Source organism: Wyeomyia smithii, chromosome 2 (assembly GCF_029784165.1).
Source record: "Wyeomyia smithii strain HCP4-BCI-WySm-NY-G18 chromosome 2, ASM2978416v1, whole genome shotgun sequence".
Classification (NCBI taxonomy): Eukaryota; Metazoa; Arthropoda; class Insecta; order Diptera; family Culicidae; genus Wyeomyia; species Wyeomyia smithii.
In genome coordinates, this window is record NC_073695.1 from 50346011 (window position 1) to 50364335 (window position 18325).

The following is an 18325-nucleotide window of genomic DNA, read 5'->3' on the forward strand; positions in this document are numbered from 1 at the left end:
AAAAAAATGTAATAAGTCGTATAAAATCAACTTCACACTGTCTCAAGGCACTTTTCCGGTCGGAAGACCACAGAGTAACCTAGTTTGGCGGGGGTCATAGACCCAACCGATTAATTATTCTTTTTACGAAGACATCAATCAAATCATTCATCGTGCCGAAATATCCAGTGAAACTACCTGTGCCCCGTAAACATACTGACAGCACAGAACAGGTGCCTCACCAGATGACCTTCCACCAGCCAACACCCGCCACCATCGTAAATCCTCCAAGCACCGTCAATTGAGGAGAACAGCACTTGTTTACCTGCAATCGATTGGGCTTTTTTTCGACTTCGACCGGTACCCGTCTGTTTCGCGAGCTCTTTTCAAAGCCGGCTCTCCCAGCACCCCTCGCCCCAGTAACGATGCGCGCTCACCGCAGCGAACATTATTGGGTGGAAGTAAAAAGCGGAGTCGTACAAGGAGTTTTGTAACCAAGAGCCAGTATCGAGTTGGCCTTTCGGCGATGGCTGTATCGTAGAGAGATTATGGTATTTATGAAGCAGTTGAAATAGCAACGAGGTGGCCGCGGATGAATTGAAAGCATAAACCTAAGCTTTTGATTTCCAGGTAGACACAGCGAGCCAATCGAAAATTCTCGTAGATTGAAACGTTCGACTAAGGAATTTAGCAATTTTTAGAGTGGCCTTGGTTCGTGCATTCTCTCCTCTCATAAGTTGGAAAGCGGAAATAAGTCAGTCAGTCAGAACGCATGAAACCAAAGTCGGTTTGCCGATTTGGACACTGCAGGAAATCCGTCCAGCTCCGACTGTGAGGATTGGTACTTAACTTTAGAACTAATGAAAGCTCTATTTAAGTTCACACTGCGTCATAGAATTCGTTCGTCAGGAATCTTGAGTTGACTGAGGAGATACCCTCTTCAAGTCAAAATGTGAAGAACACAAAACAAACATTGAAAAACTTAACACTGACGAAGATGAGTAGCAAAATCTTCTCGAATGTTCCATACCACGACGTTCGCAGTCAGTGCTGATAAAAATCATTTTCCCAAGCAAAATTCTTTGAAAATTACAGCCAATCATTTTCAATTTTCACTTCCAATGATCGCAGCACCCTTTCAGATACACTAGATTTTTGTCTTAGTAACGTGCTGTTATACTCAGATGAAATAGATCGCGCGCATCGTTCACGGTTACGGAATAAAATTTGACGACAAATCCAACCAAATGATCTTCACTTCAAAGCGAAAAAGAAAAACAAACAGTCCACTCAACCAAAATAAACCTCACCGAAACACTTTTTCACTGACACTGACCGATGCCTTGACAATCTTCGTTAACTGATAAACTGATTTTGTTGTCTTGCTTCCATCGCATGAAATATAATGAGGTGTTTTGACAGTTCACTTCCATGCAAAAAGCGGGAAAGGAGAGCTCTGAAAGGATTGTAAAAAAATAACGTTTATGGATGCTTTTTTTCACTTTCACTCAAGAGTGTCAACAAATATCAACCCTGTTCGCAGTATGATCGTAACTCATTTCAAGGCTATTAAAATCGCCGAAGACAATCCAAACCAACTGACCGGGGCTGTTCGATATAGTTGGGGCAATGTTATTAATTATTATAAAGCTTCGAATCGTCGCCAGCGGAGGATGCGCTACTGCATTGACACACCCTCGGCTATCGTAACTAGCGACTAAACTAAAACCAGGGCCACGCGGTTCCGGACTGTTTTCACCCAGTCACCCAACCGTTGTACGTTTCAGCAGTGGAGCGTGAAATCAATTGAACCGGCGTCCAAAACTGGGCTGTAACTGAGCAGTGATGGAGTTTAGAAGTGAATGCGGATTATGAAATCGAGTTTTTTAGCTAAACTCCAGTAATTATTTAATATAGTTATGGTTCCGTCTGTCTTGACGGCCACTTATTAACACTAAACATTCCCACGTCAAGTCGTCTATTAGCACATGAAATAGTACGTTAATGGCATTAGCGTGTAATTGCTGTTTTACATTTTATTGGATTTTTGCTGACCTACAGCTGTTTTCGTAGAAAAAAAATTAATCACTAAAACTGCTTAGACTAAAACTGTTTTAAACTTTATTGTCACCATCACACTGCAAACAGGTTCGCCAATGTTCAGAAAAGCATCTCAAACAAGCAACAATATGTAGAGCTTGCTTCTACTGGTGCGGGATCGGGTGAAGGATGTGCGGCATGAGAGGATGCGGATCGTACGATCACGCCACATTTTGGAAAAGGCGAATTTCTGCAGTACCCGGCTTTGTGTTGGTGTGATGGAGGAAAAAATGAAAAAATATGAATGGAACGTTTCATCGCTCTCAAAGTGTGATGCCCGGAAAGTGACGCGATCGAGTCTGTCTATCGCTTTTGAGGTAATTGTTCATAGAGCGTAGGGTTTCCCACCCGGCAAATCCGAAACTGGTTCAGTTATATGTGAGTAACTTTTGTTGAGAAAAAATCGGTATAACAAAAGAAGCATATCGAAAAAAAAACTATGACTGTTAGCTCAATTAAATAGCTATACTTCATACCAACCAAGCTTGTTTAGAGAATTCATCAAACGATTGTCTGAGCAATCATTCAACTAAAACGGTTTCTAACCTAATTATAGGTTCGGGAGCGCACGAAATGAACGAATTGCAATACTCAGCGGAACGCTGTTATTTTTGCAACGTTTTTCTGCCTTATGATACCACCCATCCCACAACAACCGAAAATAAACGTTTGCACAAGAAATATAAATAGAAACACAAACAGTCAGCTACAATGCAATTCGGCTAGAAGCCACGCACATGGGAAGAAATTCCCGTTCCCACCGAGCAAATGCATGCAAGAGCCAAGGGCAGATGAACTCAGGTGTGCAACTGGTAACCCTAGCCGACCGATGGCGTCATATTGTCCACCATTGATTCGAACCGATGGCGAGTATACCTGCACTCGGCGCCAGGAGTCTCCATCGACCGGTCCGGATTGCTCCAGAAACCGACAGGCCAACACATGCACCAGGAGGCATGCCACGTATTAACAAGCTTTATTGCTGTGCATTCGCATTCCAATCTGCACGGACACGAATCCGCTACGAGGAATGGTCGATCCACGCCGGGAAAGACGGGTACACATGGACGATGGCCATTCTTTCGCGTGTATGTTTATGTCATAGCTTGACGCTCGATTATCTGTCCTCCACCTTCGCCCGCAGGTCTAGTAACAACCAGTTATTATGCGACCCACTACCGTCTATCTAGTGGAGGCGATACCTGCGGCGGTAACCGAGCTAAGGTAATTTACATATTGCACTTGCACTTTTAACCGAACGTTACTGCTGCTGCGGTTTTCTTCTCGTCTTGCCCGAACGTTAGAGTAAGCTGATTTGCTATGCGTTGCATGGGACAGTTAGGTAAAGCGTTTGCGATCATCTGCAAGGGCGATGATAATGGCAGCGAAAACAGATTGTCCGCAGCGTTGTTGTGCAAATTTATGGTTATTCTCATCATCATTCTATCATATCGTTTTCTTCAGTGAAGAAAAAAGGCGAATTCTGATCATTTGCATCCTCGCGTCTATGTAATGTTTTACTACCAACTTTTTTTTCTTGAGTTCCTAATTAGTAGAAAGAAAATTAATACTTGTAGATAAGACATAAACGCAAAGCCTTGGTGCTACATTCCGATTCGGAACTTGTCCTTCTGTTTACTTTACACAGACTTCGCAGCCAAGCGTTAAGTGTACAGGACAATTGCGGGGCTAGCGCTACGATCCTACTGACACTAACAGTCTCTCCCGAATCAAGACTCGAACCTATGACGACTGGCTTGTTAGGCCAGCATCGTACCTCGAGACCAGCTGGGGAGGCTAGATAGATAAGGCATAATGTTACTAAAATTCCAGTTTTACTTGATGAAGGTTTAAACTAATCAGTCTTGAATCCATTTCTACTACAAATAAGACTACATTACTAAGTGAAAACATCCCCAAGTCGAACATAAAGCAAATTATTTTACAAGCTGCAAGTTTGCTGCAAAAGAGAACATAATCGTTTTTGAATCAATATTATCGACAGTCGAATACCCAGTAGGATTCCCTGCGGTACTTCAGATTGATTGAACTAAATCCGTAAGAGGCGCGAAAGTATTGAATTTTTAGAAACTTATAACTATGAAATCTCCGGAAGCTTCTAATCGGTTTAGAATACAATTTTACAATTTCGGTACTCAACAGTTGCAACGGAAAAATCTTCGTTATTTAAAGGCATTCAAAGGCATCAAAGCAAAATTTACATTGACAATTTACAAAATTTACATGCAATGTGCTCGTGCTTAGATTTCTGACTTTCAACTCCACGGGAAAAAAAATCCTGTTTTTAATCACTAATGGACAGACAAATTTGTTTCCCAGTTGTTGTTATGTAGATAAGTCTCGTTCAAGCATAGTCGAATCGGCCGTGAAGCGATAGGCGCGAATGTGAAATCTATGTAGATCGAACCTGTCCGATTATAAACACACAGAAACATCAACTTTTCGCAGGCTGTTCCATTTTTCCCTAGCGAAATCAAGTGAAAATATTGCGTTAGAACCATCTTTGTGCGTATAAAACCTCTCAAAAAGATCAAAACTATCGAAACAGTGATTCTTGCTTCCTTCTGGTTTTTCTGGCTATCAACCCGCCGTTGGACTTCCAAAGCTTCTGTATTTGAATGCCAAGAAGAGCCTCAAAGTGGTCGAAGAAAAATTGCACATAATATTGTCGACATCCTGGGACTTACAAAATTTTTCGGGGTGAAGCCAATGGAATTTACAATAAATTTTCTCAAGGTCCGAAAATTAAATTGAACCGTAAATTAAATTTAAATAAACAATTTGGAAGAAATATTATTCAAAATCATCCGAGTAAAATTTTAGTTTTCCTGGAAATACCTGTGATAAACCATGTACATTCCGAAATCCGCGTTAACAAAGACGTGTTAAAACCACGCCAGAAACTTCCTGAAAAGTAATTATACTATATTTCTGAACGAAACCATGACAGTTTTTCAGGAAATCGATAAATATGGCCAAACATAACTAATGATGATCATGATTCTAAATGATCGGTTTTAGTCGTAAATAACTCTTGATCCGTCGAAGAACTAGTAAAGTTAGCTCGACGGATGGCGTTGTGATATGCAATGTCAGTATTATTCAGGTTTTGTATTACGATAATTAAAATTATGTTTATGATCTTTTTGCCTCGAAACTTTTCGCATGAGTAAAAAACCTATCTTTGTTTATCAAATCTTAGTTCAATGCTAAAGCGTTTCCTTTGACGATGTTAAAATTTTAAACTAAAAAGAAAGCAGCGCGTAAGAAGACAAACGTATACTATGCGGACTATGCGAGGTTCAAGTTTTCGAATGAACAAAATGGGTGTAGAGGTATGAATGAAACTATACATCGACGGAAGAATTCCACCACATTGACAGAAATAATGAATGAATTTGCTCGTTTTTCATTTGCACTACGAAAGCTCTAAGATGGATCTGCGAACTCTCGCGGCCACGTGGTCTCTCTCAAATTTCAATGACGTCGAGAGAAGAAACAGAAAGGTATAACGAAACAGATTACCAGACACTGAAGAGAGGTGGTGTGTAATGAATGTTTTCTCTCGCTGACATCGTTTTTGTTCAGCAGAAAGTTTGAACCAAAAATGTCATTTTTACGCGAGGCGTCGCATTAGTAGTGGTGAGCATAAATGACTGCATCCAGCCGCACTTGAAGGTGCAGAGAAGTGTTGAACGACGGTTAGTTCAGGCGAAAGGTCTGAACAAACGGTAGTCATTATTGCGTGTGGCCGTGTGGGTTGCGTTTCGTGTGAGTTGTATGGCGTAGTCTGAAGTGTAGCCCATCAGGTTACATTCTTCACGGTGCATAAATTTCCACTATGTAGAAAATAAAATAAGAATGTTCGGGATAACATTGAAATTACAAATAAATTACCTTCGATGATTTTTCATCCACTCTACAAATGTGAAAAAAATCACTTTTTTCTGAGATTGTCTACCTGTCCTATGAACAGGTTGAACAGGTGGACGAGACGCCTCTGCATGTGATTATTCCAATGAATATAAATAAAACCGTAATGTGAGTTTCTAAGTGACATGCACATAAATGCTATTGGAAAACCTACATGGAAAAAAACTAAATATGTTTTCCAACAACTTTTACATGATTACTTGGTTCAGTGTAGATGACACATGACCAGGGCCGGATTCAGGTGCTGGGGACCCGGGGCAGCTTTTTTCGTGGGGCCCTCTTTTATTAAAAAAATTAAAGATAAGGAAATTTGAAGTTTTGAAAAATCCTTACGCTAGAAGATGACGAGCAGAAGAAAAAGGTCTCCACTCTGTCTTCACATCTGGCCCTGGACTAGGGAGGGCCCGCATGTCTGAAGGCCCGGGGTATTTGCCCCTTTTGCCCCCCTTTAAATCCGAGCCTGCATATGCTTTTAGCAGATGCGATTTTTTTAAAATTTGTACTGAAAAACTTCAATCTTATCTCTACAGAAATTTAATCTTTAGAATTCAAGAGTTTTTGTTCCACCTAGCAACAAGTATTTTAAGTCTCTAAATGAATTCAGTTTTACATGAAAAATGCTATTTTTCACGAAGTCAATTCGTCTTTTCAAACAGTAAGACCTTTTTACGCGTGTTTCTCCATTACTCAAAAACAGTACAATATATCGACCTCATTTCAATAACATTTCCGTTTGAGACCAAAAGTAATCGAATATCCGTTTAAAAAAAACATATTTTATGTGTAAATGCTAAAAGTTTAAAATATTGTCACTATCATATTTAAATAGGGTTTAAACATTTTAGGATGGTTTTCTTCGTTATATTTTTCAACTCAGAAAAATCTTTTTTACGTGGGCTCATACAAATTTAAAACGCGTCTCCCGCGTAAAAAAAGACCTTACAGTAGTCATTTTTTATTTTTGACGTAGAGCTACGTCTTTCTTCACTACACTGGGGTACCTTCTGTGAAACCTGAGTTGAGCATGTAACGTTTTTCGTTGGCGGAATGGAAGTTTTCAAATGCTAATAGCTCTTATAAAACTATCCCGAATTCAATAATTACTATGACATAATGCGATTAATTTTTTATTGCATGGTGAAAATTACAAAAAAAGTTTCAAGGTCAAATACTCACATATATTCTTCACACGATTCGTTGATTTCCCTAATGCAGACATCGAAAATATAGTCGAAATGATTGCGAGTGTGCCGTTTGTTTGTTGGTTATTTATTTGTAAAGTCATCAGGCCCAGGTATGGTCTAAGTTTAAAATGGTTATCGTCTACAAGAGAGTTTGTCGCTTGTCAATCGATATTTAAACTTGGAAAATTCGAAGACGGCATTGAATTGTGCGGCCATAAATCGGTCTGAATTACACAGCCTGTTTGAACACTTAGTGTCAACAGATTTTTTCTGCACCATGCCTCGAACTCGTTGATCAAATTAGTTGTAGTTCCCGTCAGTTGGATAAGGCTTTGATTATCGTGAATTTTGTTCACATCATCTGCGTAAAGTAAGCGACACCCAGCTGGTAATAAAACGGAGACTGCTTTGATGGAAAGTGTGAGAGTAGGGGACCTAAATTGCTGCCTTGTGGAATGCCGGAGAGATTGGTAAGATATTCCGATTCTTCCGAACCAATTTTGACGCAAAGATCTCGGTCCATCAAGTATGGTTTCATCCATTTTGTGAGATCACCAGAAATCCCAAGGTTTCGTTCCCAAGGTATTCCGTGGTCGACTAGATCGGAAGCAGCTTTCAGGTCTGTCCGTGTAAACAGTGTCTACCCTGACGGCTCAAACAAATGAGATGAATAGAGTCAAATTCGTTGCTACAGATCTTTTGGAAAAAAATTATGCTGATCTACGCAAACGTCCAGCAGAACACGGATATTTCAGCTTTTTTCATACTGAAGAGACAGCAGATCGATAGATTAAATGGTTGCAAGAATACTCTCATTGGATAGCAACGCCAATTGGTAAGGCATTTGAACTAAACTTTTGGGTAAACACTAGTGATGCAAGAAAGAACTGGTTTAGAAGGCCACGGACCATTTTTATTTTATCATACCATTCGTAGTCCTACGTTGAACCTATGTTTGTGCCTTTTGGCACATAACCTCATACTTTTTCATTTAATAAAAAAATAGATATTTCAAAATGCATCTGAATGATAAATTATAGACATTAAGCAGTGATTCCATAAAGATAAGTAGTCTTATGGGACTCCGAAAGCATTCAAACCAATAAGTCTTGCCTCAACTAAGTTAATGATTATGGAAAAAAATAACAGTTGAAGAGGTTGTGTATGAGACTCCACCGCAAGGTTAGCCTAGAATTTCGATAGCCCACTTATTTCAATATATTTCTGACAATTGGTTTGATTAAATTGATAAATTTGATAGTCTAAGAAGCTAAATTTCAGTGATAATTCTGTTCGAATTGCGATAGACTATTTTGTATCAATATGTTTATGTCAGTAACTTAGAGTCGCAGTTTTACGCATTTCAGCGGACGCTTAACTTATTTTTCAATCGATCGCTGCAAAGATGAAGAAAATCCGTTTGAAACTGATTGAGTTGTTAGGATTTAAAATTTGACAATTTTCGTGACGCTCTCGATGTTTTCGGTATTTTAATTAACACCCCCATTCCAGAACGTTTCCGTGAGACGTGATTCTACATCAATAGATTAACATATCAATTCAATCAATTTTCAGATATATCCTCAAATCTACAAATCTGCAGTCCCAACCTTGCATAGGATTAAGATAAAAATAAAATATCATTTGACAATAAAGAGATTCAGTAGCATTCCTTGATGAAGAGGGTGCTTTCGATAAAGCCGCTCAATGAAAAGTTCAACGAAAACAATTTTTTTTGCTGTCAACATTAGACTATTTATCATGGAAATGCTAAACAAAAGAAGGTATCTGTAGAATGCGGAGACTAATAAATAACAGTGAAAACCAATAAAGGGAATGTTTTTCTGCTATATCCCTTACTGTGGTCGTAGAAGACAACGTTCAGAACCCTAAAGCTGACTAGATCCGAAGTAAAACCATTCATAATACTCCATTACACCAATAGGAAGTGCTCTACGGCTCAAAAGGATAGACTACTATTTATTAAACATCTAAGTATATTGAAAGTTTTCGAAATTTATCCACTTGTAAAGAACGAAGACTGGGTGGAAGCCAGGCTAAGGGATGTGTCCCATCTATAAAGCACCGATTGTGTTAACATATAATCATGCTTTTCCCGTTTTTTGATTGACAAAAATCACTGGAATAATTAGTCATACCGTTGGAAAGAAATAGTCCCTTCTGCTTCGAACCCATAGTCGCTATTCGCTGAATAACGCAGTTGTTGCTTAGGTTCGAACTTTTGCGTGAAAGGAAAGAAAACGTTTCTCACCAAGAAATATCATCAATATTAGGAATGATCATTTCAGGATACCATCTCGTAGGGTACAGATCGATTCATATCTAGACAGGATCATACAAGAATAATTTATGTTAATCAAGAATAAAAACAGATGATTTTTTCATACATTTCGTCTGTTACCTGTATCTCAGAGATGATGAAACATACATAAACAACATTAACAATTTGGGGGATTTTTCTTCCTACTATTTACACTATTTCTGCAAAAAAAGAACAAATGCTACGCACACTCGCCCTTGTTACTACTATTATTAGCTTGATCTGATCTAGGTTTTACCCGCACACATCAGTAGAAACTTGCTGCGTGCGAAAACAACAACAACAAAAAAGGCCAGTGCATTAGTTTCAGCGCATTGAGTGGCTCAAGAGTTGACAAAGAAGATGACGAAACAAAACAGCCTATCTTATACTGTCGTTCAACAGTGACTAATGGGGTTAACTGAATTTCTGCGAAAAACTACTACCCCTCTAGTGCACTGTGACCTGAAACAAGCTAAGTATAGCAACTATGTAAACAAAAGTTGTTCAACTCTAGGCTAAACAAAAACGATTTAAGTGTTGGTGACACCACTTTGTAGTAGCAATAGTGGTAGTAGTGATAAGAGTTTCTCGCAACTACTAAACGTTGGGTGATCATTGACCAGAACAACACGGTGGCAACCTACGAAGACTGGCTAAATGGTAATAAGCTTTTCAGTCAACTTACTACACACGACTAGTAGATTGCTTCACGTCGAAGGTAGTTCGGGGTGCGCACTGCTGCTGCTGCTGCTGCTACTGCCAGAGTAGTCGACCTTGGCGAAAAAGTAGACCCTCGGCCGCCCGTAGACTGATGGTGAATGAACGTATTGTCGTCATTCGGTTCGCTTCGCATGGCTGTTGCAGCAGCAGAGATTCAATCTTATGGTGATCACGCCGCTATGGTGAGGTTTTACGGGCGGAATGGTTCGATTGGTATTTCGATTTGCAAAAGTTTCGGCATACCGACCAGATGCCGTGCTAGAAGAAGTTTCGCTCTACAGTCACCCCGGTAGGGAAGAGCGAAGCGAAGCAGGGACGCCGCGCACTTTGCAGCGCGCTGTGTTTGCCATTTTTGAAGCAAAAAAAAAGGCTTAAGCCGAACGAAGACGGCGGGGGCTAATGCCGTGTGTGCCTCGCGGTTAGTCGAACGATCTTTGAACACTTCGAGAAACCATCGATCGATTGCCGCGTTGTACCACCGTCGTCACTAGAAGATTGCGACTTGACTGTTTGCTTTGGGGCGGTTTGGAAATCTCGTACGGCCGCTAGTGTACACACTTTGCCCTGTTACATAAGACGCACTAAAGTTTGGAAATTATGGTAGTGCTTAGAAGAATTGATCCTTGATGATGCGGAAAATAATGAAACGATGAAATTCTCAGAATGCGGTTGACATTAAATAGCAATGATGAGATGAAAAGTTTCGAGCATGACCTCATTTTAAACTGCTGCTGTCACAAGTGGTATCTAAACCGAAACGCCTAAAGTTCGCTCCAGCATTGTACAATTAGGCATTTAGCTACGGAACCATCAAACTAACCTACTTCAGTTGTAGCCATCGTAATCGATTATGCATTTTCCCCATTAAAGAAAGAGAGAAAAAAGAAACACTTGAAAGCATTTCTATGAATGAAACTAGCTCTACCTGCCCCAAAACCGGTTACAATACTATGCACACGTGGTGGAAGCCAGTATAGTTTAACTCGATCGTAATGCAGCTTTACGACTGCGTGCCTGGACGTCTTCCATTTTGCCGTTTTCTTTTATCGTGTGTAGTGTAAGGTACAGAGCGATGAACATCTTTTTATAAGCGATTTTTAAGATAAATCATAACCCTTTGCAAGTGCTTGTTACTAAGCCGCGTGATCATCGAGAGGGGGAATAAAAAATCGAATCAGGTGGTCTGTTTTATGTATGCCATTATTGCCATCGAATAACATTCCATCCAGCCAAGAGTGATTGATGCTTTTACTGAAATATGTTTGACGGTTTTGCATCAGACATCTGTACAAATTTTCGATGTTTTTTTATTAACTAAGATGATGCTGTTGAAGAAGATAATAATAATTGAAACAGACAACAGTAACCAGTTTTAGAAAACTTGAACTCAAAAATCATCGTTTGGAGTTCAAAAATTATGTTTTCTTGATGTGGAATTCCGTAAAATTATTGACACAGTTACTTAAAAAAAGTAGAGAACTTATCGTTTAATTTAAAGTGCTATCTGGCCTGTGCATTCCACAGATTTGTTCATAATACAACATCAAAGGATAAGAATGCTATTATTGCACAGCTGCAGCTAAGTTTTTTGTCCATCGTTTCACATTGTTTAAGTTTCCGCAAGACGTGTGAACGTGCGAATTATGATGGCGACTCCGGCGGTGTTTTGATAGTGATGTCTTTCATAAACTGGAACATCATATGAAGCATTGTGAGAGATTAGCGCAAATCCTAACCAAGTCCGGCGATTCTACACTGATGCCATCCTCACACACGACTTAGGGCATTACACGATGGGTACAAAGGTACAGCCGAATGTTTACAAAACCGATCAGAGCCGCTGCTTATACAGAGGCTAACCTACTTTCCGTTACCCTCAACAAGTGACAACAACAAAAAATAACCGAAACAACAAACAACGCAAGCTACAAACGACAAATACCCCTTACTTAAGCGATCGAAGTTCATGGCCCACGACGAATTTACAATTGCGACCTGTCCCTACACTCTGTGCGCGCATCACAATTGCAAATTTCGGAAAAAATACGCAAATTCTGTACGTTTGATCGCCGAACGTGTCAAGTAATGCAGCAGACCTTTCAATCCGGCACGGAAACCACTTTAATGAACCTGTTTTCCAATTCAAAGAAGAATGCTAATGACGGAGCTCACCTTTCAAGCGAGGTGGAAATACGTAAAACATGTTGTTTCGGGAACTATTCAGCACAAATAAAAACGATAAAAATTTCATCAATTCCTTATATGGCACACGATAAGGAAGCGCGCAAATGTTGTAATAATAAGCGTGTAGGTATATGGAGATACAATCAGAACTCGATCTTCGCCTCGGTCGGAATCATGCAGAGCACCTGTGCGTTCTTTGTTTCAGAGCTCACACAACACAACAGCAAGCCATTCTTTCGGTTTTGATTCATTTTTGCACATCTCTGCGCTGAGTTGAGCTCAGGTTTCGATAATTTGAACGAGTTGGCGACCTTCGTCAACAACCTCCCAACCAGCAACAACAAAACAACCGTTCGCAGCGGATCTCTCTCTCTATCGATGTTTCTCGATGGTTCTGCCGGCCAAGAGGAAGCCCGAAGCATTGTTCGTTACTGCCGTCGTACAAACATCGAATCAACTTTTACTTTTCCTCGTAGCCGCAGTCCGCGGTCTCTGCCCGGAACGTTCGCAGATGGAACGTGCAAGTCGACGCCGCGCTGATCTACCGGCGGAAAATTGAATGTTTTTTCACAATTCACTGTAGATTTCGTAGCAGTAATGGATTAGTTGGCTTGTCTGTGGTTCAGCTCTGTGTTCAGCGGCTAGGTTGAAACGAAACCCACTTGAACACACACGGTGGTGTTGGTTCTGCACAACATGTGCCAAGTCGGCATGTTTTGCTTGATTCCTCTACCTGCTAGGCAGCACCGCTGCCGTAGAACCTGTTTACCAACAAAACGCATCGGTAAATAACCCGCAACTGCGAGCCACGAGCTGGTAACACACAGATGAGCATTCTAGCACGCGTCTGCGGATACACTTGACCCTTGGACTGGGGTATCCTCGATAGAAACGTGACCGAGTTTTGCAGACAATTCGAGCCGACCGGTTTGAAGGGCCCAGTTGTCCTTCGTGTCGTTTCCGTGTCCGTTCAAGTTTAAAATTTTGAAAGATTTTTTTCCGAGGGTACCGGACTTGGAAAAATTCTTAACTCGTTTCATTGTATCCAGTGCATCAGAAAGTTTACCTTCCGTTGTTTACTAAACAAAGACATCGCGTCAACTGGTTTAAAGCTCCAGACCAGCCTGGGGGTTCTGTGGAAAGCATTGAGTAGGTATATTAGTATAAAAACTAAAAAAAAAAGATTTTTGCTGCTGTGCATTTTCAAACAAATAGATTGAAAGATTCTATAAAAATTGTCAGTCAAAACCAATCGTTTCTTCTGTAAAAGCAGTATATCCTAACAATTGCGAACTAATGGGCATTTTACTACCTGAAGGTTCGAAAAACTAGGCTAATTACAGTAGAGTGACGGTGGTTAACATTGATAAACGGTGAGAGACTAACATGGGCAGCTTCTAATATTTACTGCTGTATATAGAACAGATCAGTTGAAATCTTAAGTCTTTCTTAAACGAAGACCTTAACAATACAATCATCAACATAAAAAGCATGTAATCTCAATCGTGATATTTCGAGAATTTCGAGAGTGAAATGGTTTTTTTGACGTAGAATTACATTTTTTTTTAAGTAGCTACGCGTCTGCTCAAATGCCACAATTGTAACAATGCATTGAATGAGTTGAGGTTATTTTCGCATAGGTAGATAAAAAAAATAATCCTCAGATTCTAATAAGAAAAGCTAGAAAAGGGGTTCATTTTTCTACCCTAAATATTGTTTTAAGTGCCAGTTCGCCGGAACAACAACCACCTTTACAAGGGAGGTTGAGTCGAGATTCTCCGAACGTGCTAAAACTTTCAGGGTTTTTTATCTATACAATAGAGCAATGTTTTGCATAATTTCTGATTTTTTGAAATAAAGTAAGTGGGATAAAAAAGGTCGCCAAAAATTTATATATAAAGTCTATTCAGTTGCAAACTACATTCGACTCTTTAGTTATTCAAAAAAAGATTGACAAAAAGTATTGCGTGGCTTTGTTGGCATTTATCCATTCTGCTGTTGGCTCGAAACATAATCTCTTATTTCCAGTAATTATTTTACACACAGTTTCCAAACACAAGATTTTGGAGGGTCTGTTTACCCCATTAACCCCTGTTCCAAAATCCTCAGATTATGCAAACTATTACGTCATTGTAGAAAAAAAATAACCTGAAAATTACAGCCCAATAGAAAAGCATCGACACAAAACGGAGCTCCGCTTCTTACACAATAGGTTGAAATGATGGTCAAAAACATGTTATAGAAAAATATGATTTTCTCACGCATCTTTATATCGCATCGACGCAATTTTGAATATTTCAAATGAAAGTTCCTAAATTGCACCTCAAAACGTTTTGTTTGGATTTTGAACCTAGATCTGTTGGTAAGAGAGAAAAGCGGGAAAAATCACTATTTTTGTTTAGAAGAATGCGATTTTCTCATCATGTAATCTCGACACCAACTTCCAATAACCGTCATTTCATACCCTTTATAGGGCAGAAAAAAAATTCCAACTTTCAGAAAAATCGATTCGTTTACTCAAAGTTATAACAATTTTACATTTTTAGCAGTTTTTGTACAATAATTTTTGGAAGGTCTTTTATCCCACTTACCCCTTTCTAAAATTTTGAGATTATGCAAAACATTGTTTGATTTTTTAGATAAACAAACTCTGAAAGTTTCGGTCCGATGGGAGAACCTCGAAACAAGACCTACTTGGGTGTTCACGAACTGGCTCTCAAATTGTTTTTGTTTTCTCTAGAATTATGACTCGAAAATTCTTTGTTTACCCTATCAATGGTCTAGATAATTTTCAGTCAAATTTAATGTTGAACATTTTTTTATTTATTTTTTTTTCTTTTCAGTGTAAAGCTAATTTTAACTTTTTAACCGTTAACGCTCTAATCAATTTCGGTATTTTCCAAACGTTGAACGCTGTGCACAGCAGTGTGTGTAGTAAGGGATGAGCAATGGAATAAGTCGGCAGTGGAATGTGATACGCATATAGACTGTGGAGCAGTACCACCGTCCTCCGTAGTTTAATTGGTCAAAACACCATGCCGGAGACAGGGAGATTGCGGGTTCAAGTCCCCTCGGGATGCGGTATATTTTTCCAAATCTGTATCATATATCCTGTTTGCTTATTTTTCGCTTTCTATCTAAAGACTGAAAAAACACACCTCTGGTGTCATTTTTCTGCAGAGCCTAAGACATGTTTTTTTTTTCTGTGAAAACTTGATTTTTTCTTTATAGCATCTTGTGAAGTGATGCATTTCGCGCCAACGCGACCAGATGTTGACAGCACCCTCTTCGACTTCAACTAAACTTTGTGGGTGTGAAGGTCTAACTAATATGACTAATATTTATTAGTAATATTCGAAAAGGGCTGAAATCGATATATCTAAACAATGACGAGAGATAGGGATAATTGTCAAGGGACGACTTTATGGAACTGTTTGAACTTTCATGTAAAAAATTAAGTAAATAAGTTTAAGAAACTACACCGAAAAAAAGAAGGGTGGATCACGAAAAAAAGAAGAGTGGATCACGAAGGAAAAAGTCTTTTTTAACAATTTTTTTTCTTTGTCCAACATTTTTCACGTTTTTTGCGTTCACATGGGCGTACGATAATGACAAGAGTTAAAGAAAAGTTGTCAAGGGATGACTTCTAAGGAATTGTCTGCACTTCCATACAGAAATTGAAAACAAATAGATTTTAGATCCTGCACAGGAAAAAATTGTTTTGATAACAGAATGTGATTTAAAAACCGATTATTTCAGATTTCTTTCAAATTAATTTCTTTAGGTAGAAAATTGAGCTGCCTAAAACTCTTCTGAACAAATCAAAATGGGCCCTCTTAAGGCGACATCCATAAATTACGTAACGCAAAAACCCAATTTTTGAACCCCCTCCCTCCCTATGAACGTTACGTAATTTATGGATGCCGCCTAAGGAATGTCTTTAAACTTCTCTACTGGCCTCTCTTCTTTTGGAGGTATATTTCATATTGAATCCTGAAATAAGATTTTATGTAATATCTAAAAACTGTAGAAGACACACAAAATTAGCTTCTACAAAGACAGAGTAATGTAGAAAGTTATCAAGTGATGGCTAGGGGCGCCAAAATTTATAGGAATGGTTGAATAGCTACAATCTTTCATTTTTCCGGTTTGAGCTTTTGGAATGCATTTTTTTTTTTATGTTGGTCTTTCGGAGGGCGGAGGGTTTTTTTTTTACTTTTACTGAATAAACACCTAGACGTTTTTGGTTCCCGACCCGCGTTAATTTGAAAATCCACGTTTTTTTAATTAACGCAGTAACGCGTAAAATAATCCGCGTAAATTAAGAATCTGCGTAAAAAACCTGATGGTATTTATAAAAATATAACTTTTCGTGACAACATTACACAGGTCGACAAAGACAACAAAAAATGTTACCCTAAAGCTCAAAATAGTTGCTCTAAAAAGATTATAGATTTTTAAGCATTCCTGTAAATGTTGGTGTCTTAGAATGCAGAAGTGCGACAGAGTAATTGCTTGTCGGGTTCGTCGCTTCTACGTTGGCTTATGGGAAAACTCATTTAAATCTCTGGAACAGTTGGCTTCACTAGGAGCACCAAAATTCACAGGAATAGTTACAAAGTTAAAATCTTTTATTATTTCTAGTTTGATCTCTAGAGCAGAACCTGTATTTACCAGTGTTATCTACAACTAAGCTGAACACACTTTTTATCTGAATTGCGTGACTGAAAAGTTAGATTTGGCGGCACCACTAGCGTCGGAATACCAAACTTCTTTCGAAGATAATATGTCATTAAAACAAGCATTTTAAGAGTAAACAAAAAAGTTCACGATTTTGAGCTCTCGTATCACTGTGCAGTCTGGTTCCAAAAAAAAAACTTTATACCACAATATTTCGTCCTCCATGTTAAAATTTATTGTGTACCATGGTTTAGAAGCCCAACGTTTTTCTTCGGATCCAATCATATTTACTTTTGTTGCATCGGAATATAGAACATTCCGCTATTACCATTTTAGAAATCAATCCAGCCTAGATGATATCTTTCAACCAATTTCAATCGAAGAAAAATAAATTTCCGAATGAGCCTAGAAACTTTTTTTGGACCGCTTCTCAGCAAGTCAAACTAGGTTCATCTGTAATCTTCGATGTTGCTTCAAATAGCTCAATATTGGGCATCCGTTTGAAGGTATCGCCATTCTCATCAGGAGTACAAATCTAGAACCGCATCGAATCTTTATAAGAGGCTGCATAGCGAAAAAATAGTTACTTTATTATTTTCTGAAAATATCGACCATGACTAGACAAATCTTCTCCCAATCTTTCTGGTAGCATATAATTGTTTGTCTGAAAAATTGCTTGCAATCTTCGGTCTCTTCGAACGAACGAGGGTGTAGTTGATAATCAGATAGTGCGATGTCAGAAAAAACGTGAAAATAGATAATGGTTCTATGATTTTGTTGCAATTTTTTTAACAATTGAGGAAGCTTCCAACTTCTATCTATATGCTATATTTTAAATATAAAAAAACCTAGTGGTCAGACTCAGCCTTTCTCATTCAAACTTATTATTTGTAAAAATAGATTTACATGAATGCTTAAATCCATAAAGGTATATTCACTCTTTGGGTTCTAAAACATTGATGTTGTACTTAAAGTATGAAATATGAAATTTGACGTAATGTTAGTGCTTCAGAAATAGCGAAATATAAGAAATGACTCTTAATTTCGAACAATTTAATCACGAGCGACACCGGGAACGTTCAAATAGTACGATACCACATTTAAATCATGTTGAGGCCACATATATAGATCAAAGCAGCTATAGTGTTGAATAGTCTTTGAATTTCTTTTCTTTACAAAACTTTTGAACAGTATATCAAAT

The 18325-nt window shown here is 38.7% G+C and overlaps 1 protein-coding gene across 1 annotated transcript in view; it reads right to left on the reverse strand.

The window, feature by feature from the left end:
- LOC129726206 (uncharacterized) overlaps positions 1–18325 on the reverse strand; it is a 39879-nt gene that overhangs the window by 12330 nt on the left and 9224 nt on the right. The window lies entirely within an intron of this gene.